Source organism: Toxorhynchites rutilus, chromosome 1 (assembly GCF_029784135.1).
Source record: "Toxorhynchites rutilus septentrionalis strain SRP chromosome 1, ASM2978413v1, whole genome shotgun sequence".
NCBI classification, from domain to species: domain Eukaryota; kingdom Metazoa; phylum Arthropoda; class Insecta; order Diptera; family Culicidae; genus Toxorhynchites; species Toxorhynchites rutilus.
The window spans coordinates 59867195-59893935 of record NC_073744.1 but is presented as its reverse complement, the minus strand read 5'-3'; positions in this window follow the sequence as shown (position 1 = coordinate 59893935).

The window sequence follows — 26741 nt, the reverse complement described above, 5'->3', positions numbered from 1 at the left end:
CGTTGTATCGAATTGTACGTTATATCGAAGCATAATAAAGAACTCAGAAACGTGCCTTATATTACTCTATTGTGTTGCTGTTTGAGTTAGGTTAATGAATAAATTCAACTAGAAGTCGAAGCTAACCTTTCTCATTTCCCCTTCGTACTGTTGAATTAAATTTTATTCATTCAGAATCCGGAATCACAAAACAGTTGTACTTCGGGATTGGTTAAGGGTACAAAACTTACTTTAGTGTCAAAATACAGATAATTTAATGCTCTTTCAGAAAAACAATACTCAAAAAATTATTCCTTTTTACTTTGAAAATGTGTACGTTATATCGAAGTTCCCCTGTATGAGAAAAAAATCTTTGTCATATAAAAACAAAATTTAAATAATAATAGATGGATCTCTAAGTTCAAAATAAATTAAAAATGCCCAAAGGCCAAAAAAAATTTTTTTTTTCGCGCAATCCTCTTAAAAATTCAAGAAAAAATTACGGTACATGTGGAAAAAACAACACATACGAACGTATTTAAATAAAAATTACAGTAAAAGTGGGTCTCAAAATAATTTTTTTTTCAAAATTTCGAAATGCCTGAAAATATTAATAATTTTTTTTGTTTGCTGCCATAGAAATGAAATACAAATTTCTGCATAACATGCATGCGAACTAATCAAACACAATTTGGGATGTGAGGGTTTTTGGGTATGAGAAATGCTTGTATGATGGTATGACACTCCTCCAAACATGACAATTGAAAATTTTCGGAAAACTCTAAAGTAAAAAGGGAAAATTCGGAAAATTAAATTCCCATATGTTCTACAATTACATAGTGACAAGTGCTGTTAGTGTTTGCGCTAGCGAAATCGATCTTTGTTCGAAACTGGAAATGGTTTTTAATGTGATGAAACGCACTCCTATATCTTCTTCTATCTATACCAAAAAATGTGTTGATAAGAGCAGAACTCGAGGAAGGAATTGTCCGATTTAGGGCTGTCTTTATTCTATCATATTTTCTGTATAAAACATTTATTCCATGTAACGGAGGAACATGTTATTTGCAAGTGGTTGAAAAATCTTGAACGAAAATAATCTGATATTATGATGATGAGTTTTGTTAGAAATACTAGGAATTTTATAGTAAAAGGTAAATTCAACGGGGTCGAATAAAAGATCAATCAATAAACAGTTCTGCGATTGGGCCCATGAACTTGCTCATAGTAAGAAAATGTGAATGTTTGATGGTATTGATAACAAAAAAAAAAATTTGGGCGGGACGAAGTTTGCCGGGTCAGCTAGTTTAAAATAAAAATAAAAATTTCTTTTAATTTTGTTAGTATTTGTTTTTTTGATGAAAATATTGTTTGAAAATATTGATGGATACGCCTTAGCAAGATGTACTTTCAGTATTTTTTTTCATATTTTTGTCTCAAAGCTGTTGAGAATGCCGTGAAAAAACGAACAGGTGCATTTTTCACCATAGATCCTATGTTGTACCATATATGAACTCAAATACATGGTACTACTGTCAAAATTTCATATCTAGTACCCTGTACAATATTTTCCATACGGCTGGTGATTTGGTTTGGGGGCACTTCTTACTCCCATACCCGGCCAGACCCTTTGGAAATATAATAAGAAAAAAATTTGTGCCGCACAACACTGAAAAAAAAATCTGGGAAACACATATCTAGAAAAGCCGTAGGAACACATTTAAATATGAATTAGAGTAGTACTGAATCCCAAAAAAATTTTTTTTTAATCTCAATATTTTTTTAGTACTTAAATTTTTGATGATTTTTTTTTATAATTTTTCTTGATACACCATAGTAAGATGCACATTCAGTATTTTTTCAAATTTTTATCTCGAAGCTTTTAAGGATGGCGTGAAATAAACGAAAAAGTACGTTTTACACTATAGATCCTATGTCAAACCACACAGGGGTTCAAAAAACCACCACAATTTCTTATTTAATATCTTCTACAATATTTGCCATACAGCTAGTGATTTGGTTTGGGGGCACTTTTTACTCCCTTTCAAGGCCAGGCCCTTTTTGTATTATTTTCATGGGACCCCTCTCCATTCCAGAGGAGGAAAGGGTGTCATACCAACATAGAAACATTTCTCGTACCCAAAAACCCTCATATCCCAAATTTGTCCCCATTTGCTTGATGAGTTCTCGGGTTATGCAGAAGTTTGTGTTTCATTTGTATGGCAGCCCCCTTCCTATGGTGTCGAACCACCATAGAAATATTTATTGCTCTCTAAAACTCCACATGCAAATTTTGGTTCAATTTGCTTGATTAGTTCTCGAGTTACGCTGAAATATATGCTTCATTTGTATGGCAGCCCCCTCTTAGAGAGGGGGAGGAGTGTCTATTCACCGCATAAACGTTTCGTGCGCCCTAAAACCTTCATATGCCAAATTTTTCTCCATTTGCTTAATCAATTTTCGAGTTACGGTGAAATATATGCTTCATTTGTATGGCAGCCTCCCCTTAGAGAGGGGGGGGGGGGGGAGGTAGTGTCTATTCACCATAGAAACGTTTCTTGCCCTCTAAAAACTTCACATGTCAAATCTGGCTCCATTTGCTTAATCAATTTTCGAGTTATGCAAAAAATATATGCTTCAATTGTATAAAGGGTTTCTCAGGTGTCTAATCGGTGCGTAAAAATTTAGGTTTCCTAATATTTCTTCTGAGTCCACTCGTTGTGATATGATGTCAATAATAAGTAGAATCATGGTAGAGTTCCGACGTTCTTTTAAGCTTTTCATATTGGTTAGCATGCAACGTGCCTCATATATGGTATGAAGACCAGCCTAGTTTACGAAGTGCAAATAATAAAAATTGTTTTGTACAGATTCATTTCTGTCTTCGTGTGAAGTTATGTAGGGGGACCATAGTACAGTATTCGAGAATTGATCTGACGTATGTAATATACAATGTTTTTATTGTGTACGGATCGAGGAAATGGTAACTAAAGCGTTTGATGAAGCTCAACATATTATTTGCTCTATGATGATTGTGTTATAATGATCAACGAAGGTTAGTTTTGAATCTAAGACCACGCCTAAGTCTCTTACTCGTTGAGATCTAATGATGGGTTGATTTCCCAGTTTAACACCATAGTTCAATGGGGTTCTTCTTCTTGTAAAAATCATCAACGTGCATTTCCTAACATTGAGCTGTAATAAACTCTTAGTGCACCAATTATAAACTATGTCAACTTCATTTTGGAATGTTTGAGAGTCTTCTTCATTCTTTATTTCCATATACAGCTTCATATCATCTGCGTAGGTAAGTGCCTTAACACTGTTAAGAAAAACGCAAACGTTACTAACAAATAAAATGAACAAAAGTGGCGCCAAATGAGAGCCTTGAGGAACTCCCGATGTATCAAATATTGGTTTTGAAATTTTCCCATTAAACCTTACTATTTTCGTGCGGTCAGTCAGATATGATTCTAGCCATTTCAATAACTTGACTTCTATCCCTATTTTTTTGAAATTTAAGAAGGAGTAAGGGTATACCAACACGATCGAAAGCCTTACTAAAGCCAGTGTATAGAGCTTCAACTTGATTACCATTATCCATTGCATTCAAAGTGAATGTGACAAATTCCAGCAAATTTGTTGTTGTTGATCGTCCTTTGAAAAAACCGTGTTGCTTATTCGTAATTCGTGTCTTTTTTTTCATTTTTTTCATTTATTATGGCTTCAAAAGTTTTGGAATGCAAGAAATAATTGCTACTCCACGATAATTTCTTACATCAGATCTATTACCGGATTTGAATATTGGTACAAGAAAAGAGTTTTTCCATATTTTTGGGAACCTTTCTGATTCCATTGAACATTTTAACAAAATTTAAATAACATTTTTTAACAACATTTAAATAATTTACTACATTTCATCCTTTAATTAGAATTTCGTACATAGTATAGTTGTTGAGTTTTAAATTTTTGTAAAAAATAAAGAAAAAAATGTTGTTTTTTTTCGAAAAATAGTCTAATTTTCTTTCCAAGATTCCAGGTATGCAAAGTTGCTTAGATGACCAAGCAACGTTTACAAACGAGTTGGCATGAAAACCGTCATATATGTTATGTCGTTCATGGCTCGGTTCGCCAGACCACGCGGCAGCGTCTCTAAGGCGGCTCGCACACCGGAGCAATAAGCAACTAACAACTATCAACATACAATAAGCAATATTATCTCCAATGGGTTTTTCCATTTAATTTTTGTTGATCTCGCATACCGACGCGATACGATATCACTATCGCCTTTGTAGAGCAACACATATTGCTAGCAACACAACGTGTCGGTTGAAAAGCAACTTATAGCCCAGAATTTGGCAAATTTCGTTCAAAAGGCAGGTTGGTTGCATAATGTCAGGCTTTTTAATTGCTTTGGTATACGAAGCAAAACAAAATATGTTGCCTGTCGCATATTGCGTATTGCAGCTTGTTAGTTGCTTATTGCTCCGGTGTGCGAGCCGCCTAAAACTGCTAAATTGGAGTCGACAACAGGATACACTGTGTGAACACCGTGTTACACTGTTGCCCTCTCCTCGGCACCCATAGGGAGAGAGACAGTGTAGCCATTAGTGATTAACTCAATGACGGCGGCGGAATCCCATCCGCCATCCTAAACCGAACCAAGATGAAGGAAGAAAATTTACTGGCGATAATGAAACCATAGAACCCACGGTGATGTATCTCATGTGATTTGCGTACTTGCCACAGATCCACTCCGAAGTGCATTCGGATGCTGTTCAGGTGATGATGGCGATGTAATTAAATTTCTAATACCTGCTGTCGGGAGCTATGGTACAAATTGCGCGCGAGAATCACAGAGTGGGTATGGTTACGCGTCTTCTGCTCAATCCGAATTAATTGTTCCGGTTGCTCTGCACAATGGTCCCGCTTGCACTTCATGGGTTTCTCGAAGTCGAAGCTCTTGACTGGTTCAATCCAGTTTGATCGGATTCCTTGGTCCTCCGCTTTCCGTCCTCCGAGTTGAAATAAAATTTTCGATGTTATAAATTGGGGTGAGGTTCGTCGAGTGGAGGAAGGATGATGCAATCTTTCCCCAATCACCCAGGACCTATTGAGTGCTGGTTTCGTGGAGAGTAAGGAACAAAAGCTGATGGAAAACAAACAATGGATTCGAGTACGAACAACGTAACGGGTGTTTATCGATTGGAATGCAACTTTCGATCCGCTTCCATGGTGAAGATTGATCCTTCGGAAATTGTTGTAGATATTCACTTGATTCAGGAGTCGTCGTCTCCATCAGGGGGACCGTTTATTTTCTGCTGATCGGAAGTGTTCCCTCATTTGTCGTGTTGTCATCTCGGGCAGTTCGGAAGCATCTTCCTTCATATACACAAAGCAATATTATAAATCATTGGAAGCAACAAGAGAACCGATAGCAGGCACTTGTTCTCTGGCGTAATCAACAGGAAGCCATAGCAACAGCAAAAATCCCATTTAGCAACGGATATTCCCCTCTGTTAGAAATCACTTCCATACCTTAGCATCTCCCTAACCAAACATCCCCTAAATTCACTGAAACGAGGGAAACTCGCAGCGTCTTATTCTCTAATATTCATTCATTATTCACGATTTCGTTTACGGTTCGTCAGTCGGAAGGAATTCGAATTGCTTTCTTCTCCCGTCGGCATTGTTTCCTCATCTCAGCCACTTCCTTCGCCCCCGGTGGCACTGGCAGTGACTTTTGCTAACTGTTGAAATGTTGTATTAAAAACATGCTGCCCTAACGCCACGGCATCCGGAACCGGAGGGGTTCGGGAATGACATAAATTCGGTGAGAGGCGACGGCGGCGGCGGCGGTTGAACTTCGTGGCGATGATTGTCGATGTAGGCAGCAGGATCATATTTTTTGCATGCTTTGTTACGACGAGCTGCCTCCGTCCTTTCCCACCCGATAAGCCGCCAGGTCGAATATGAAGAACGGTATTTTAATTACATTAAAGATTAACGCGTGCAAAACCCTGCGTGAGATGATGATTGGAGGGAGGTTGAGGGTGAAAATGGCGTGTCACGAACAAGTGTTTGGAGAAACAGGAACTAATCCCGCTTCACGGACATATGGGTGAGTAATTGGTTTTATGGAAATGAGGTGTAAACTTATTGTTCTGATACCTTTTTTGTGGTGAAGGGGGATATAACACGACGACCCTACTGGAGCTTCTGTCTGTTTATTTCATCGCATCAAAATGTGAGGTAATTACTTTCTGCATGTAGTTTTGAGAGTTGAAATATTATAAGCGTTTGGTTGTCTTTAGTATGCTTGGGAGTTGGTTCGGGATTCAGTTGAGCCTCCGATTTTACTCGGCAACCAAGACAACGTAATTCAATACGAACATATTTTTCACCCAAATGTTGTCTCAGACAACCATGTAATGGCCCGCCATGAAACAACAATTGACATTTTCTGGTCTTGCCACAATTCATTTTTGGTAACATGAAATTTCTGGGCGTGCTTCCAAAATCGAATTTGCATTCTACATATTTTTCTTGGCATATTGATGACATTATCGTTTTCATCATTTCGTCGCTATTTTCAGTTTCAGGTGCTCTAAAGGGTGTGTCACATCAAATTGCATCACGGAAAAAACGCTGTAGAATTCGCCCAGTAGACCGATCCTTTTGAAAATTTTAGACAGTAAAATAAAAACTATTAAACAAATTTTGGCATTTTCTTTTTATTCATATTTCGAGCCCAAGCCCGTATGCTCGCACCTTCCTCTTTACCCCGTCCATAAGGTTCTGTACAACGTCAGGTTGTAGTTTTTTTTTGAACAGAAATCCATTTTCTCTTGAAGTCCGCCTCCGATTTGACAACTTTTGGGTTCTTCCGGAGGGCCTGCTTCATAATCGCCCAATATTTCTCTATTGGGCGAAGCTCCGGCGCGTTGGGCGGGTTCATTTCCTTTGGCACGAAGGTGACCCCGTTGGCTTCGTACCACTCCAACACGTCCTTTCAATAGTGGCACGAAGCGAGATCCGGCCAGAAGATGGTCGGGCCCTCGTGCTGCTTCAATAGTGATAGTAAGCGATTCTGTAGGCACTCCTTAAGGTAAACCTGCCCGTTTACCGTGCCGGTCATCACGAAGAGGGCGCTCCGCTTTCCGCAAGAGCAGATCGCTTGCCACACCATGTACTTTTTGGCAAACTTGGATAGTTTCTGCTTGCGAATCTCCTCCGGAACGCTGAATTTGTCCTTTGCGGAGAAGAACAACAGGCCCGGCAGCTGACGAAAGTCCGCTTTGACGTAGGTTTCGTCGTCCATTACCAGGCAATGTGGCTTCGTCAGCATTTCGGTGTACAGATTCCGGGCTCGCGTCTTCCCCACCATGTTTTGCCTTTCGTCGCGGTTAGGAGCCTTCTGAACCTTGTATGTACGCAGGCCATCCCGCTGCTTGGTCCGCTGGACGAATGAACTTGACAAATTCAGCTTATTGGCGACATCCCGGACCGAACTTCTCGGATCACGTCTAAGCTGCTTAACTACGCGCTCGTGATCTTTTTCACTGACGGAGCATCCATTTTTGCCGTTCTTCACCTTCCGGTCGATGGTTAAGTTCTCGAAGTATCGTTTTAGTACTCTGCTGACCGTGGATTGGACGATTCCCAGCATCTTACCGATGTCCCGATGTGACAACTCCGGATTCTCGAAATGAGTGCGCAGGATTAATTCACGACGCTCTTTTTCGTTCGACGTAATTTTTCCAAATTTACGATAAATTTACAGTGAAGCATGACCAACGTGATCTATACACTCTAATCTGACTATAAGCGAAAGCTGAAGATATAATTCCTAAAAATTAATATTCTACAGCGTTTTTTCCGTGATGCAATTTGATGTGACACACCCTTTAGTTTGAACGTGACCCGGTTCATCTCACATTATATTATTGAACTTATTGTAACTCCAAACATCGGAGCAGTCTTCATACAATCTTCGCTTAAGACGGAGTAAATTTAGCTTTTTTATTTAATATATTAAGGACGCTAAGGATATGGAATAATCAATTGTATTCACTTGCGATATTAATAACAAGTACCATTTTAAGCTTACTGAGCAGCTTCAACTTATGTAGTACTTGTTAGAATCGAAAATTTACCATATGATTACATGATAACTAGAATTTAAAAAAATAGTATACGAGGCTGGACACGCTACATAAGAAAATCCAATAATAAAAATCCAGTACAGGTCCGAATTGAGCGTTTGGCCATAGGGAAGCAGCTCATAATAGATTATTCCTTGACAATCCCACCAAACACACAGCAGAACCTTCCTGGCCGTTAATGAGGGCTTGGCCACCGTCTGAGCCGCTTCAGCGGGCTTCGACCACGACCGTTTGCGCTTCACGTTGTCGTAAGTGACCCACTTTTCATCGCCAGTCACCATCCGCTACAGAAACGGGTCGATTTTGTTGCGATTCAGCAGCGATTCACATGCGTCGATACGGTCAAAGATGTTTTTTTTGCGTCAACGTGTGTGGCACCCATACATCGAGCTTCTTTGTGAATCCAAGCTTCTTCAAATGGTTAATAACGGTTTGATGACTTATCCCCAGCTCTTGGCCGATGCTACGGCTGCTACTATGCCGGTCTTTCTCGGCTAATTCAGCGATTTTGTCGCAATTTTCGACGACAGGCCTTCCGGAGCGTGGCGCATCTTCGACGACCTCTACACCAGAACGAAAACGTTGAAACCATCGTTGTGTGGTGGAAATGGAAACTGTATCGGGTCCATAAACTGCACAAATTTTATTGGCAGCTTGAGATGCATTTTTGCCTTTGTCATAGTAGTACTGTAAAATATGTCGAATTTTCTCTTTATTTTGCTCCATATTTGCGACACTATAACTCACGAACGACTTAACCAAACAAAACACTTTCAAGGCGCAAAAACCAAACAAAACACTTTCAAGCGCGCAAAAATACCTTTCCAACAAGCTATAGTATGACTCGATACAATGAATACAACTAGAACTACGCGCTTACAACGACACCTCGCGGAAATACCGCAGGACTTTTTTGACAGCCTAATATAACAAACGGCACTTTCTAGGGCTACTATTTAGAGCTTCAAAAGAATTCAACTAACAGATTTCTGATGAATGAAAAGAATTACATTTAAAAAAACAACTGTTCTGAATAATTACAGTCCTACGTCAAACTTCCGTCCATGCCCCTAGGCCCCTTCTATTTTTTATTTTATTTTTTTATAATTTGTTTTATGATCTCTTATTGGTCTGCATACTATGCGGTACGAATGATGTGATTTGTACTCATTCTGAGTTTCTTATAGCGCGGTTTCCATACAACACGGTATATGGTTTCCATATAACGCGGTACGCACTCACCGCGTTATAGGAGGGTTGACTGTATTTAGAATGCTTCGTACATCAATCTCAATGTATTAAAAAAAAAAAACAAAAATAGCAGTTTATATCAGGTCATTAGAAAAAAGCGTCACCTAGTTTCACTTTCTTCTCTAAAGTGTGTAGCGACATGCTGAGATATATTACCGCACTTGTAATTCATTTCAATGTGGTGGGTATCGGAGAACCTCTCGAAATTTCAGCGTTATAAATCACACCCGATATATCTCCTCCTCTTGCGAGCCATCCCACATCGGTGAGCAATTTGAAACCGTCGCCGGGGACTGAAACTCACACCCAATCTTCCAGTAATGATCCCAATAGTTGTCACAATCGTGAACATATGCAGACCATAATTGTACGACTGCAAGTAACACACGTCTCAAAGTGTGGATAATAATGGTGTCGTGAAAAAACACGAGCACCTAACAACAGGATATTCCAACTCGGTTGCGCGGGTGATTTATGTGTGGAGGAGGCGTTCTGAAGTGAACATGTGAGACCGACAATTATGGCGAGATACATGACCAAGTCTACAGCTCAGGAAGAAATTTGAGCCCCGAGGCAAAGGCTAAAGGCGTAACTGCGAGAGTCAAATGTCTTGTTTTCGAACCATGTTCCTGACAATGGAAATAATCGGAATAGCAGAAAAATTAATTATCCTCCATCATTGCTGGGTGTGGAACCCGTCATCCGGGAATAAGCTAGGTAAACGCTAGCCAATTCCACAAACAGAATAATTGCGCGAAATTGGACATTAAATCAGTCGTTTGATATTGCTTTTCTCCACGCAATATTTCACAGCCGCCGAGGCATTGGCACAAATCTCCGGCCACTAAAGATGGGCTATTGGCCGCGTGACTTAAACATATGATGGATTGGCCGAAGCAGCATCGGGGTAACATCTGCAATTAGTGCCTCTGTATGTGCGTGAGAAGGTGAAAGTATAATTAATTATTGCGCCATTCGAGGAGCCTGGCGAGAGTTCGCCGTCCGTGTTTGTTCGGGAGTCAATTAAATTGATATATTGTACCGGGATTGGATTTATGGGGAGCTATGATGAAAGGCTTGTATGGTCTTGTACTTCTACCGCTCGTTGGTGAAACTCGATTAGAGTACGTCTTGGATGTGCTCGTTACCGCGGGATTCCGCATCACTGTAGGGTTAGGAAGGCTAACTAGCCGCTGCTGGTTGGGAAATGATTACTGACCATTCACCACATCGTGGGTTAGTAAGAGGTGCGAAAAAATAAACTCGCGAGGATGTTCACTGTTGTGCACAAACTGACAAATACAGAAGGTTAGCGAAAATAATGAGATTTCTTGAGCAATTATATCGCATTGCAAAAAGTTGAGAACTTAAACAGCATGTAAAGAAATTTAAATGCGATCATTGATCATCCATTCCATGCGAAGAGATCGCGCAGACATAGAATGTCCGAGCATTGGTTTTTTTATATGTTATCTATTATTATTATGCATTAATTTTTTTCTGAAACGCTATTGCGAGCGCACCTACAAATAACGCACAAACGGGCGAGCATCAAAGTTCGAGTCACTCATCCATCTATCTCGCGCAATAATATTTCATGGCTGTAACTATTTTTCCAACACACAACAATAAATATGTTTTATTTGTCGCGCTTCCAATTCGAATGGCAGCAAGAAACAACCACTTTTTTCCACTTACACAACGAATGCAATCAATGCTTCAGATAACTAGAGCTCGACTGTCCACAACTGTGCAACCCAAAAAGTATCAACCCAGCATGTGGGAAACATGAAGTGCACTCAACGTTGCCAAATTCTAATGAAATGACAGCACATAAAAATATATTCATTTTTGAATGGAACGCATTTTTCGGTGAAACAAACTGGGGGCCGCAATTGTGTATGACCTCAACCGAATATCTGTAGCTGATGGGCTTATTGTGTACTTAGCTCACGAATAACCAATTTGAAACTAGCTTGATTGGGCCATTTGGGGTTTGTGATGGCTATCACTGGTAATGGATCAAACTGTCATCATTAATTGCATTTAGATTTTTCATCATTTCTAATACTGACTGACAGTAATGACAGTAATAATGCTTCCGTACAATTTAGATTCTTAAATGTTTCCAAATGTAAAACAATGGACAATGGTCCAGGAGATTCATTTAAGTGGAAATTAGCATTTAGAGCTCGACAGTTATTCTCTAGACAAAAACCGTTTTCGACAAAGTTGTTACATATGATAGAGCGCTCATTTTAATGTTGCCAAAAATAGGGTGACCAACATTTTCGGTGAAATAAAAAATCTAACTTTCTTATGTCTATAGATAGATGTAAACATAGTTCGACAATATTGTAGTCCCAGTTATTTGAGACATCTTTGTAGAGCAACGTTTTTGCTCTAACTTTTGTCTCAAATAACTGGAAGTACAATATTTTCGAACTATGTTTACAACTATCTACAGAGATAAGGAAGTTAGATTTTTGATTTCGTCGAACATGTTGGTCAACCTATTTTTGGGAACATTAAAATGAGCGCTCTATCATATGTAACAACTTTGTCGAAGATGGTTTTTGTCTAGAGAATAACTGTCGAGCTCTAAATGCTAATTTCCACTTAAATGAATCTCCTGGACAATTGTGCAATGTAAGTAAATAAGATGACGTGGAGGGGGATTATTCCGTGCATTTAACACAGAAGTTTGCTCGCTCTCTTCAAACATTCCGACAAAGTAACTTCTAACAATGAGTGATAACCCTTTCAGGACCATAAGATGTCTTATACTAAATATGCCAATACAATGCAATATTTTAGCTATTGTGGGTGTAAAGTAAGAGAATAGCACCAGAAAAACATAGTAGGGTGTATAGGTTTCCTATAATTTCATGGGAAATATTTTTCCCTACGGACCATAAAAGTAAATAAACGAAGAGTGAGGTTTATTATATCGGTATTTTTTTTTTATTGCTTTGCAATACGAAAAACATAATAAAACTCAGAAAAGTAAAATAAATGGTTAGCTACGGTATTCTACGAAACAATTTCGTTTACTTGTGTAGCATGTGGACATTGCACATAACACATTTATTTTGTGGTCTTTGTTAAGTCAGACCGAACAATGTTTTTTTATTCGTTTAGAAACACATCTGCTGCCTTGGACATACGTTTAATTTTGATATTCAGTAAAAAAAATAACGATTTAATAATAATTGAACAATTGATAACGATTTTTGTAGAAGGGAAAAATATTTACATTAGACGTGAAAGGGTTAATGATGGATATATGTATTGATGCGTTAATTCCGCTTGATCATGATTCCCTTTTTTAAATAAATAACTCAGTCAATATTTTGGAAATTTGGCACACGGTTTATGTGTATTTTTGTCAGCCTCAGATCACAGTTGTGACCAGAGATGCCAACCTTATCACAATAAAAATTATCCATAATATAATATATACTGGGATTCCTATCAAAGTTTCACTGGTTTGAAACGAATACTGTCAGAATGGCCTGGATAAAAAAAAGTCACAGGAGGTTGTGTCTGAGACATGACCACATAGTTGACATAGGATTACGTTAGGCTATATGTCACTAATTTTGGATATGCTTGAAAAACTATATTGTTGTGGAGGCGATCTGGCGTAGTGGTAACATCCATACCTCTCACGCAGAGATCACGAGTTCAATTCTCACTCCCGCCATTCTTCCAAAAATGGAAGTAACAGTGACGAACCAGTCGAAATGTGTTGAAAGTCACTATAATAGAAAAAAAAACTATATTGTTAAACTCTTTGATAATGATCTGGTGGCCCTAAAAAGGGCCGTTTTGTTTGGTTGTTGGGTATTTCTTGTTCACTCCACCAGGGTTACAATCGAGCTGTCAGCATCAGTGATAGAAAGTTGTTTCAGCTCGGATGCAACGTTTGCGGAATCGACACTCATATTGCGTGAACATATATTGTGACATATTTACTCTCGTAAAACTTAATTGTTTCAGCGGATTACCCGGAATGTCCGACGCGAAACGCGAAAGGCTTTCTTAACGGCACTAATGGCCTCTGAGCCCAAAACGTGGATGCCACTAGACTCAGTCAAACACTATCTCCTACAGCGGGTACAATTGAACCGGATTGTTCAATTGCATTCACGCGATGCTGGGAACTACTTCCAAAACGAACCGTGATCCCGCCTCGCTCTCCTTTTAACTAAGGACAGGCTGAGAAACCTGGGCACAAATTTTATTAAATTCGGAACAACCGGCGGGCTTCAAATGAACTAGAAGAACTTTTCGGATTGGAAAACGGAAGTTGGATTTAATTTACCGTCTGTATTCTTCGGAATTCTGACTTAGACTAATCTAACGTGGAACTATAACCATATACTTCATACATGTCTTAGTTTCATATCGGTTACACTTTGGTAACGTAGGTAACACATAATTGTTCAAGAAATTCATTAGAACTAATTCTCATCATTTATGGAACAACAAAAACAACAATTCACTTCTGTTGGTTTTTTGGCAACGGTAGCTTTTTTCGGAGCCGCTGCTGCTTATTTTTGCTTCGGCGTCTTCAGCTTTCTAAAATTTTCGTTTACACCACCAGGGCCAGCCAAACGACGGATTGCGGGTTATTGTTTGATACTTTGGATGTTGTCAGGCAGAACCTTGCGATACGCTCTTCCTTTACCGAGTCCTAAAATAAATGTTATGGAGTGCCGAAATTGATTGACGCAAAAATCTCATCAATCCATCATGAAATGACTGAGCAATAAGCGTTTGAAATTGGACAATTTTCATGATGTGCTCGATTTTCGATTTTCAATTTATACCCCAATATGTTACCGAAAGACGTAATGCTACGTCAAAGAAAAGGTGTTTTAAGAGGTTGGTCGTGAAATATATAGAAATTGTCATTGATGACAATATTCAACCATATCAATAAGAAAAAAGAATTTAAAAAGGGTAAAAAAAACTTTATTGTCATGTATAATTGTTGAACATATTTTGGATTTCGTATAATTCCTTTAGGAACCACAATTTTTCGAAACGCTCCAAATCGCTTTGTCGCAGGTCGCATACTCTTCAGATTTTTTTAGTTTATACCAAAAACTTGAAAAAGACCTGGACCCGACACGGGAGCTCCTGAGAGTAAAAATATGCCGTTATTCTGTTATCATGATTAAAAAAGTTGATGGGTCTGAGCCTAGAGGCACGGACGGGATCTTGACATAGGACTGTGATTATGTGTAGTAATTGCATTAAAATTGAGTTTTTCATTGTTCAAAATCTGTATTTTTTCTCTTTTGATACATCAAATGGATGCCCTGGAAAAACCGTTTCCTGTATGTACTTGTATCCTTTAAACGAGTTAGATGACATAATGTGGTAGAATTCGGTACCGCACTCTGTTCAAACATGTACACAAAAATAACATTAAAGCCATTACTACCCTTTTCTTCTGTTTATTCAATCATGCAGAAGAAGACAAAGAGTCATTATACATAATTTTTAAACAAAAGTCTAAATAGTTAAGACCTACATAAATATAAGCCTGAGTCAAATCAATCTATGACTACAAAAATATATTATAGATGAAAATAGCATTATCTCCTTCGTTACCACGTTGTTCGGAACATTGTTTGTAATAACTTTATAGCCCTGTAAGACCCCGATTACTCAAGCTATCATAATCTGATTTACGTGGGTATACCCTTTCGATCTTCTAAATCAGCAGCCATTTAAATTCATTTATTGCATTTTCACATAACCAAACAACATACTCGATATTATGACATCCTGGACCACAATTACACAAATTGTAAGTAGTGAGACCTATACGATAAAAACATGAATTGAACATAAATTGATTGGACAACATACAATACAATATAAAATTAATGCCTATTATCAGTAAATGGAGAATAATTCATTTTACGCATCAACTCACATTATGAGCTAACGCCCGAATTTAGGCAAAAAGATTCCTCTTGGCGGGGAGGAAGCGAGTGGATAGTGCAATCGGAATAAAACTTACCCAATTAAATCGTCAAATTGTTAACTTTTTTTTACTATATTCACTGTTCATGTTTCAAGCAAAAAAAAAAATCTGGATAAATTTCCTGTCTAATGATATATAACACAACATATGTCGCAATAACCATTTTGATTAATATGCGTTTGAAAACTCTTAATAAATCGTTACATTTTTCGTAGTGACCCCCCTATATAGAAATCAAAGACATAGTCCTATGTCAAAAAAATTTAGAATTCGCTTTTTTTTTAGAAAAAAATTGTAAGGGGTTGTGTCTAGGACCCGACCGCAAATTTTCGACGTAGAACTATGCAATTATATTATGAAATCCACTTGTTTACCACTTCGAATATTATTTCAGAATGCATCGAAATTTTTGTAATGGATTATGTTCTTCGTTACAAATAAATTTGATGAACGTCCTTTTACGTTTGATGTGATGCCTTGGACTACCAAAATATGTGAACGGAGAAATTGTCGAACGATCATTGTTACATTTTCCTCTGAAATTATTGCACATCTTATGTTTACATAGTTCTCGAACCGCGAAAGTTCATTCACCAAAAGTCGTGGTATCTGAAATGACGATTTTCCCGGGCTTCTCAGTTTAACCCTTTGCGGTCGTATTAAATTTGGGCATGGGTGTCATACTGATCGGAACTATTTTTCCTTGAAAAAGCAGTGATACATGCAAGATTATAAAAATAAACATATTATTTTTTTTAGCTCACAATATATATGTTTTAACTTAACAACGTATTTTAATGTGATGTTTTTATATAAAATGTTTTTGTCGCTTGGGACATTTATGCGATTATTCAAATTCTGCTGTTACGATTTTTGTTCCACATCCCTATGCATTCAACACACTGTGTGTTGTCTTGTGTGGGTGACTACTTTGTTTGATACTGCGTATCGTTATCTGTTACTCATAGGAACGCCGCATTAATCGTGAACAGGATCACTAAACATCAAGCTTCGTTTAGGAAAAGCATAAACTGATACTTGTTTGAGAAAAATAAAAGATTAGCATAGTTTCTTGCCGTGGTGACTGAGAGCAGAGTAACGACCACAACGAGTTAAAAGTACGTTTTAGCGAAGCATATTTCATTCTGCATAACGACAAGCGAGTACAAAATTACTCAACACCAAAAAATATCCTCGACTTGCATGTATTTGCAAAGCGGATTCCCCCAGGCACATTAATTTTGAAGTCTGTGTTGGGGAAACCGTAAATCGGACCAATCAAAACTTGACAGTTAATGCGTTTAGATAACGCTTGACATTTTACAGTTGTTCAATTGTTCATCTCATGAAAAATAACATTTTATTAGATAGATGCGTAGAAATATTTCCTATCAATTGATGCAAACATCTTTCCGATCTGTTAAAAAATGTTCGAGTTATAAGCATTCGAAATACGGGTAGGGTTAGCACACAAATCAAAAGAACAAAGGTATGGGAAAGAAAGAAGTTCTTCTAGTTTTCATGAATTTAAACCGTTCAGAGATTAACGAGTTGTAATGTATAGCATATCAAACAAATCTTAGAGAATTTCCGATTCGATTGGTATACAAATCATGAGAATTCATTCATAGTGAAAATAGTTATTGACGTTAACTTTATTTCATAAAAACGTGACCTGTTACCTGATTTGGCACCCTTCCTGAAAGACGTAGTTCTACGTCAAAAAAATGCAGTTTTTCATTTTCGTTGGTATTAAAATACATAATTTATTAAAATACACTGAAGTCGCTTTTTACGCGGTTTAATTTTACGCGGCTATTTTTACGTTTTTGGAATTTACGCGGTTTATTTTTACGCGGATTTCGGAATTTACGCCCTTTTTTTTACGTGGATTTCGGAATTTACGCGGATTTCGATATTTACGCCGTTTTTTACGCAGCACGTATCAACCGTGTACAAATTCAATGTGCTAATTGATGTGACTTTTCACGAAATAAGTTTGTATTGTGTCACTGATTAGTAGCTGAGAAATAAAAGGAAATACAGATATCATGATTGCAGCATACAAAAAAAAATTAGTTAATCAATTGTTAAAATATGAGTTGCATTTTTAATTAATAATTCACTGTTTGTCAGATTTTTATACGGATTTTAAAATTCAACCGGTATTTTTACGCGGATTTTGGAATTTACGTGGTTTTATTTTACGCGGATTTTGGAATTTACGCGGTTTTTGTTAACGCGGCACGTATCCCCCGCGTAAAAAGCGACTCCAGTGTAATTCCGTCTGCAGTTTGAAACATTAATACAAACAGTTTGGCAATTCCGCCGCTTTGACGGTCTGTGGAGCATTTTGCCAGCAGTCGAAAACGAAAGTAAACAATTTTAATGAGCGATAATTTATGGGTTCGCACGCCTTTCTTGTGCTGCCGCTGACACTTTATAACATCTTCCAAGGCACGTAAACGACGGTGGCTTTCGGAGCTCGGAAACTCGGAAGGATCACAGTCGGAAGCTCGAAAGAACAGATCTAAAACTAACTTTGTAATATACCTACCGCACGGAGCATCCATCCCCATGGGTGCGACCGAAATTGGCGCACACGACGCTGAAGATGATAGCTATTCGATCACAATTCGAGGAAAACACCCAGGTATGCGGCGTCATCGAGACAGTGTGAGCCGCTCGGATCTCTAAAAAAACTGGAATTCATTCGAACGTCTCATTCATGAAACCGAACGCAAACAGAACTGGACAGTAAACTATCAGAATCGCACATAATTGACAGTTTTATTACCTCTTGCGCCCACCTATGTTTTGGGAATGATGTTCCTTTCTCGCCTTTTGTGAACTGTTTGGACACAAAACTTGGCATGGTTCCCGCCTCACTGAACTCTAGCCGTCTTTCTCGGATGGAGTTGTTTGAAGAATGGAACATGAACAGTAATGAGCGTTGTTAATACGATACAGAAAAGACGCTAACCTCGGCTAGATAATAGCGGCTAGATAAATATTTCTGGAATCATAAATTTGACCATTTAATCGAGTTCGAGTAATTTGGAACATACCCTCATTCGATCATTAAAGCTGCTGATGAACGCCTACCTGTCCATGTTAACGTGCAAACCGAACATTGCAAAATTGAAAACTTATTTCCACAAAACACGATTCGGTGACATATTATGGCCTTCCATCTGACGGCAGCAGCAGCGGAAGCGCCCATCCCACGCGGCGTTGATTCCACCTAATTCAAAATGCATGAGCTGGGAGCGAGGGGATTGACGATTATTACTCCTGCGATTGCCATTGACTGCTGTTTAATGTGAAATCTCACGCCTGCCATTCATCTGCAGCATATTGGCAAGGAAGAGGAATTTTGGATGCGAATCACTTTCCCCCTGGTCCTTTCAACACACGGCCCGGCTTTTCTTCCTATGGAAACCGGAAAACCGGGTGTTGACAGGCCGATGAAGTCGAAAACATCCACACTTCAGTCGTGGCGGTGTTTAAATTCGAAAACTTTCCTCGAAGCGACGCAACGTTTCGCTTCAATTTCGGCTCTGTAAAACGCTTAACTCAATTACCGTTTATTTTGTGAATGTTATGGGTTGGAAGCATCGCATCGGTTTATCGCCCATCTGTGGAAAATTATAAGATGGGCCGTGCATATTTCTTCCCGCACGAGCTACTGTCAATGAAATCCCATACGTCTGCTGGCGGGCGTGCAAGTGATTGATGCTGTGATGCTTTCCCTCATCCTCAACATCGCTGCCGCCACCATTATTCGTGCAAAGTAGCTGATACGATGTGCAATGGAAATTTCATGCAGGGGGGAGGCTCCGAACGTATGTCTGCCATAATCCTGTTTTGAAATTAGATGATATTGATTAGTATCGGCTTGATTGCATAAGGGATCATCTTCAGTTCCGGTTGGCTGCTTCAGAGCAGTAAACCAAAGGACATTCATCCAGAGAATTCCAGTGAATCGAGGAAGATCCGAGCAAGTGCCAATATGTTGTGAATAGATTATTTTCCTCGATTAGTATCAACAGAGGGTTTACTTTATTGCTTCCTGTAGACGACGATGCCCAACAGCACGGTATCCTGTGTGTCTATTGGCTCGACTTCCGGTCAGGTGGATTAGTGCTTCCTACAGGCATTAATTACATCGTCGTAAATATATTATCAAACTATCACCATCAAAGGATAACGGCAGAGATAATCATCCGATAGAATGTTGCCACTCATGCTAATCTATGCAAATTAATTTATTGATTTAAAGTCTATGGAAACCAGAGAATAGGTCGCTCATACTTGAACAGCTGCTGTCACGATGAGCCATACCCCCTAATTAATCGAGAAATAATTGAAATTGGAGCAATCTGTTGACGCATTCATGCTTTCAATGATCATAACGTAAGCAAGCATCATAATGTCTGAGGTAATTACTTGTTTTGAATTCGATTGTTCATGTTCAGAATGTTACGCTATTCTATGGGTGGTTTTCGAGTTTTAGTGGGGTTTGTGTGACGTTCAGTTATTGTACGAAATGCTCCTTCTTCTCGAATGGCACTAACCTTCCCAGTTCCGCCGTCACAACATAGGTATAACTTCGGTTATTTTATTTAGTAGTACAGGTCGGACTCGATTATCCGGAGTATTGTTTTTTTTCACTCCGGATAATCGAATCATAAAAAAAACGAATTTTCTCCCGGCAAATGTAAAATAATTATGATTTGCCCTTATTTATATATAAAACGGTTTTATCTAGCTTGACTCGTTTGAACTCGATCGAACTCGCGACACATACTCGACATAGGTTCATTGTAGCCATAGTTAGTGCGTGAGAATGGTATTATAATGAAATTACGTGTCCGTAGGTTTCGTCGTTGAATATTAAAATTGACCTACTGGAGTAACTCAGAACAATCGATGTGAGACAGTATCAGGTCAGAAATGAAACAGGTTTTGCAACATTTCGACGATCCTGTAATGTTTCAAGCCCGATAAGATTGCACCGATGCTCATATCTTGGAAGATTTTGAGGATTAGTCCAAGGTAGATGTCTTAAGGCAAACCTCACAAACTTTCGCTGAATGGCCTCCACACGTAAAATGCCGTTCTGATAGTATGGTGCCCAAACAATTGCATATTCGAGAATCGAGCGGACTAGAGCGCAGTACACCCAGTTTTTTTTTACGCGGGGGAAACGTAACTTGTAAACAAACCCGCATTAATTGGAAAATACGCGTAAAAAATACCATGTCACCTAATGATAGATATCAAATGGGACTATCCTTACGTTAGCCTCGAATCAAGCATAACTTCTAGATCCTTGATGCAGTCGACTTGTTGTAGTGTTATGCTTTTAAGCTTATAATCGTAATTGACTGTAGGACGTTTACGAGAGAAAGAGATTATCGAACACTTGGTGGGGTTCAGAATCATCCTGTTCATATATAGGGTTATTCACTCTACGAAAAATGTAACGATTCATTAAGAGTTTTCAAACGCATATTATTCAAAATCGTTAGTGCGACATATTTTGTGTTATATACCATTAGACAGGAAATTTACCCGGCATTTTTTTTTTTTGCTTAAAACAGGAACAGTGAATATAGTAAAAAAAAAAGTTAATAATTTGACGACTAAAATGTTTTGCCTAAATTCGGGCGTTAGCTCGCAATTTGAGTTAATGCGTGTAATGAATTAGGGCTTGATTCTCGAATACACTTCACGGTGGAAACGAAATAAACGGCACGCCATTGAACTACGTTTTACGAGTTAGTGAAGTGTCGAAGATAATAATGAGTTCTCAGGCAGAATGAACACTTTTCAAATAAAAAATCATTAATGAAAATTAACTTCTTCGTATCAAACTGGTGTTTAATGTGAGTGGAAAACTTTGTTTTCTTCATGTGGTATAATAATCTCATACAAAAATTTCATCTGAAGATAATTTGATATTATAATGATAAGTTTAGTAGGAAACTAATCTCGTATCCAGATGTCGACACCGTACCGTTGTCATCGCGAATACGTTTCCACTGTGAAGTGTATTCGTAGTGTATTCGAGAATCAGGCCCATTGTGTATAAATTTTCGCGTTTGAATATGTCAATCGCGGTAATCTACACACTAAAATGTTACGATTTAAACATTTATAGTAATTTTTCGAAGAAAACTTAGAAAAGTGGTAGCTACGAAAACTGTACCAGTGGCCTTCTTTCGATGTATGGATGACTTGTTGGGAATTGTATGAATAATTCATATAATTTTTGTCCAAAGTTGAATTAAAAAACAATAAATAATTTGCTACATTTAATTCTTTAACAAATATTTTTAAGATCTTATAGTTTTGAGTTAAGGTTTTTCGAAAAAAAAGTAGAAAAAACTAAAGAAAAATTTCTCACTCAAAAACTATAAGACCTACAAAATGTTGATATTTTGAAAACTAAAAATCATTTCTCTCAAAAATATGTATTCTTAAATTCAGAATAAAAGTTATATGAATTGCCCATATAATTACCAACAAATATCAGGGAAAAATATTTTCCTAACAACAACTTTTCCATGCTTTTTTATTTGAAAAATCATAACTTAAAAAACGACAAAAATCACATCTTTGATTTTTGGATATGTTATCTTTAACTATCTTTAACCAAGCAAACATTGAAAAACTAACACACTCACTAATTACTAAAACGAAAATCCAAAGTAATCGCAAATGTAGTAATTTTTCAATGGTTTTTGAATGATATGGATTTGAAAATCCGTAACTTAAAAATGAAAAATCTCTGATTTCTGGATATGTTATGTAAAAAATCCAGCTTTCAAGAAAAAAGATAATACATATATATATAATGTTGTCTGTCTGTCTTCATGTCTGTCTGATTTTTATGGACTCGGAAACATGAAAATTGGTATGTAGGTATTTTTGGGTCGGGGAAGGATCTTATGATAGTGCGAGATCCCTCCCCCTCTCTAAGGAGGGGCTGCCATGCAAACGAAACACAAATTTCTGCATAGCTTGAAAACTAATCAAGCAAATGGAGCCAAGTTTGGCATGTGAAGATTTTAGGGTGCACGAAACGATTCGATGCTGGTTTAAAACTTCTCCCCCTCTTTAAGGGGAGGCTACCAAATAAATGAAACACTAATTTCTGCATAGCTCAAGAACTAATCAAGCAAACGAAACCAAATTTGGCATGTAGAGGTTTTAGGGCGCAACAAATATTTTATGATCGTTAGACATTCCTCGGCTACATTACTCGAGAATCAATCACGCAAATGGAACCAGACGAAGTTTGCCGGGTCAGCTAGTTTGATATATCGATCATCTGAATCGCTCCAGTAGTTCAAAAGTAATGAATTTTCTAAAAAAGTCATTTTCGGGAAAATGGCGAAAAAAATGAGTTTTCAGATCACCCTAAAACCCTAAAATGGAAATAAGCACCCTAAAATGGAAATAAAAAAATTGAAATTAGCACCCTAATGAAAAAATTTAAAAAAAACCGGTCTAATGTATTGCGATAAAGAACAAAATTATCACCTTTGACGAAAATCTGAGAACCACTATATCGGTTTGGCATGAAATGGCTGTATAACGTAATAACAACGTAAATGGAATTTGGAAGAAACTAAGGAGTTATTCAAATAAGTTCACGAACAATGGTGGGAAACCAAAAAAATAATTGAGTACAAACCGCTACTATTAAACCTGGGGTCGTTTGTCTGCTCTCAGCTACAACAGCTAGGAGTTATACTGAATACTTTAGTCAACCATATAACAGTTTACACTTTTTTCAAACGAATTTTAATGTCTAGTGATCCTGTTCACGAACTAATGCGTCGATTCTATGGATAATAGATAAAGGTACCAGGTATAAACAAAATATTGTTAACGTGGAAAGATAAGACAATCTCTTTCAAGGGATTAATTCCGATTAATTCCGACCGCAAAGAGTAAATAAACTATTAATAAACTTTTATATCAATGCTTAAACAGCGCATAGAAAATAGACACGAACTTAAATCGGAATATACGCGCAGTTCAACTACTTTCCCGATTATTATTCAAAAAAATTGAGAAATGTCCCCGCTTGCCCACGGAGGGGGAGGAAAGTGTCTGAAATTTTTGCTTTTTCTATCCACGTGGTATGTGGACAGATCCTTATTAGTTTCTCGTTACGACAGCCAGAGACGCTATGGTAGTCAAAAGAAAGCGCCCAGGGTTTGGTTGGTTGCAGAAAAACATTGATTTGGTCCAGCATGACGAGTGAGATATTTTGCAACCAAACACATATACGTTCCATATTTCGGATACATGAGACACCACTTTTTTGGCCAAATACTCCGGCACGTATAATAAGGATAGTTTAATCAATAGTTTAATTTTTATGCACATTCCCTTATGACAATTTGAAGAATCGAAGCAGAATCATCCAAAATGTATACTATTTGCATTTTGATGAGAACTGAAAGAATGAACTAAAGTGCATACAGATTAGTAGCGATCGTGTATCTAGTTTCCGGACAAACTATCGCGAGTTCCCCCATGCTGCTTGAATATCATCCCTTCAGTATTTTGACTGTAACTGTATCCATATTATACCAAGAATCACCCACATTCTTGCACCTAGTAGATACCATCAACGCTTCAAATTGATTTTGTTTATCCACCATTATAATGCTGGATAAACTTACTTGCAAGATAATTGCCTCCAGCGATTGACACACGTTCACACTCACCATAATGAGATCCGGAAGCTAACAATAATCACGCTGCGTTCCTTCTACTGTCAGCCAACAAACGATTTGGGTTGGATAGGGAAGATCTGGCCACTGACAGACCACTGTTTACATGAATTTATTGAAAGGCGGGCACAAGAGAAACAGAACAATAACATAAACACTCCATCTTCAGTGCGATGTCAGAAGGTGTTTTTTTTCTCTCTCCTCCGGGTTTAGGAGACTCAAATTGCAGGAAAGAGGCGATAAATCAAAATAAACACTATTGTTTTCTTTCCTTCTTTTTCTGGTCACTCTAGTGATAGTTTTTTTTTTCGGGGGCACCGATATTCACTTAGCGCCAGTACAAATTATTTGTTCCGTTCAATCGGATATTTCCGGTCCCAAACCATCCACTTAGGACGCATTAAGATTTAGTGTGTTTAGTGAATTAAAAAAATCCTGTAAATGTTTTCTCAGCAAACGCGCTGCTTCCTGCGGTTGTCTCATGGAACAAATGAGATTTTCCCAAGTCGCCGCAGAGACCACTTCCTTGGGAAGGGTGTTAATGGCTGATGTAACCGCAAGTTGAAAATTCGCCGAAAAAAAAAAAGGCGGAAAGGATGAAAAACCCTTCTTAATCTTCAGAAATGGATTTCGGTCTGCCCTTGGCGAAGACAGAAACAGCTGCCGCTATAAATAAAAATCACATTCAGTTAGAAACGCCTCCGCCGCAGCATTTTATTCTGCTCATCCACCTCTCCATTTCTTCAGATCTGCGGTTTTCGTACTCTCAGGCCTCGAAACCTCGAAAGGTAACCAAGATTAAATTGTGTGTGTTTTTTTTTCTTCTCCCTGTCGAAATCAATTTTCGGTGGATTCTTGTCGGCCTTGGATTCTCACATCAACGGGTCGGCCAAACTGACGATGCCTACGATAAAACATGGACTGTCTGTTTTGTGTTTATTTCTTGTTTCAAAGAAGTGACAAATGAAAGTGCCACTCGTGCTAAAAGCCGATTTGTCCAACGCTGATGGCTCATTAGACGAAACCGAGGAATGGTGTTTGAAAATGTTACATTCTTTTGTCACGATTCCACCTTGAACCGCAGAGAAGGTTGAAAATGATTGACATAACTTTGAGCAAATCAGATCAGTTTTTTTTATTGCTGAGAAGATGTTAGATAATGCGCGATTGGAGGCTTTAATTGGTTATACCTTTTTGGCAGCACTTCGAACAATCGGTTGCACATTTAGCTGTTACAAGGCATCAAAGAAAAAGTTCTTCGGTTTTGCAGCTCAGCTCAGATGATATAACAACAAAGGCGAAGAATCGCGAAACACTTTTTAAATTCTCCACTCATTTTGTCGTGATTCAACGATGCGCAATCTCCTTCACGATTTGTTCGAATTGCCCCTTATTGGTAACAGCATCTATCGAGGACCATCATTTCTTCAGCTTTCATGATCACACAATTCGTAACCAGCTCTGCGAGAAAATGTTCTTGGAGGCAGGATTGTCATCTCCCCAGGCTCTCTGAAGAGGACGTGACAGAAGTGGATTTGAATTCGTGGTAAATAATTCATGATGGTGATTGAAATCGGAAATCACGAGAAAGGAAAGGTTCGCAACGTGAGAGACTCAATTTGGAAGCGTTGGAAACGAGCAGATTAATTTTAAACGTTATTGGAATGATTTTTTTCGCGTTCATTGAAACACTGTGTTCTTGATGTCACCAATTGTGCACAGTAAAATACTTCACAATAGTCTCTATATCAAAGCGAAATCGCTGTTTGAAGAAATGATTTAAAAAAATGATACGAGAAATTCGTCTCTCCTCTTTTTTGATATGTCCTCCCGCAGGAAGCTCATATGATTTATTATCATACACCCGAAGGGCGAATGCCTTTCATCTTCGTTGGCTTCCATCCTACATATTTCGATCCTAATGCAGTGTCGTACACAGTAGAACGTTCCTTTTTGCACGAAGGAGTGCTCCAAGCTAACAAGGAAATTCACCTTGAAAAGTCGAACTTCGAATGTGTGAGACGTGATCGGAGAGTAGTGATTGCGAAAACGGCTCATGTTCCCAACGTGTTCTGAATGTGTTTGCTGTAAAGTGTGGAACGATCAAAATTTAGTCGGAGAGAATTACGTTTGGTTGATTTCTTCATCGAAAAAATCCTTTTATTTTTATAGAAACTACGCGTTGCTGAAAGAATTTCATAAATTGGGGAAACCAAAAATACGCCAGACAACTTCATTGAAGCTGATGTACCGGACAAATTGGTAGCGTATTATTGAATCTTTGTCATTCAATTGAGAAGTATCAACATATCAACGGTATTCTGAATTTGGAACACAGCCATAATGCGTCCGTTATCTGTCTTGATTGTAGTCTTGAAATAGAAAACAGTCCTGGTCCAAACGTAGCTATTCTTTTATAAATTTTCTTGCACTTCCTCCAAAACTGTATCCATACGATTTCTCCCCACTTGCAGATCAATGTTCTGGAAAAAAGGTAATGAAGATGATCGAGTTTCGAGCGACATAGCATGCGCTGCCGTAACTATTTCGCAAATAGTGACGTCAGTCGTTGTGTTTATCTTTGAT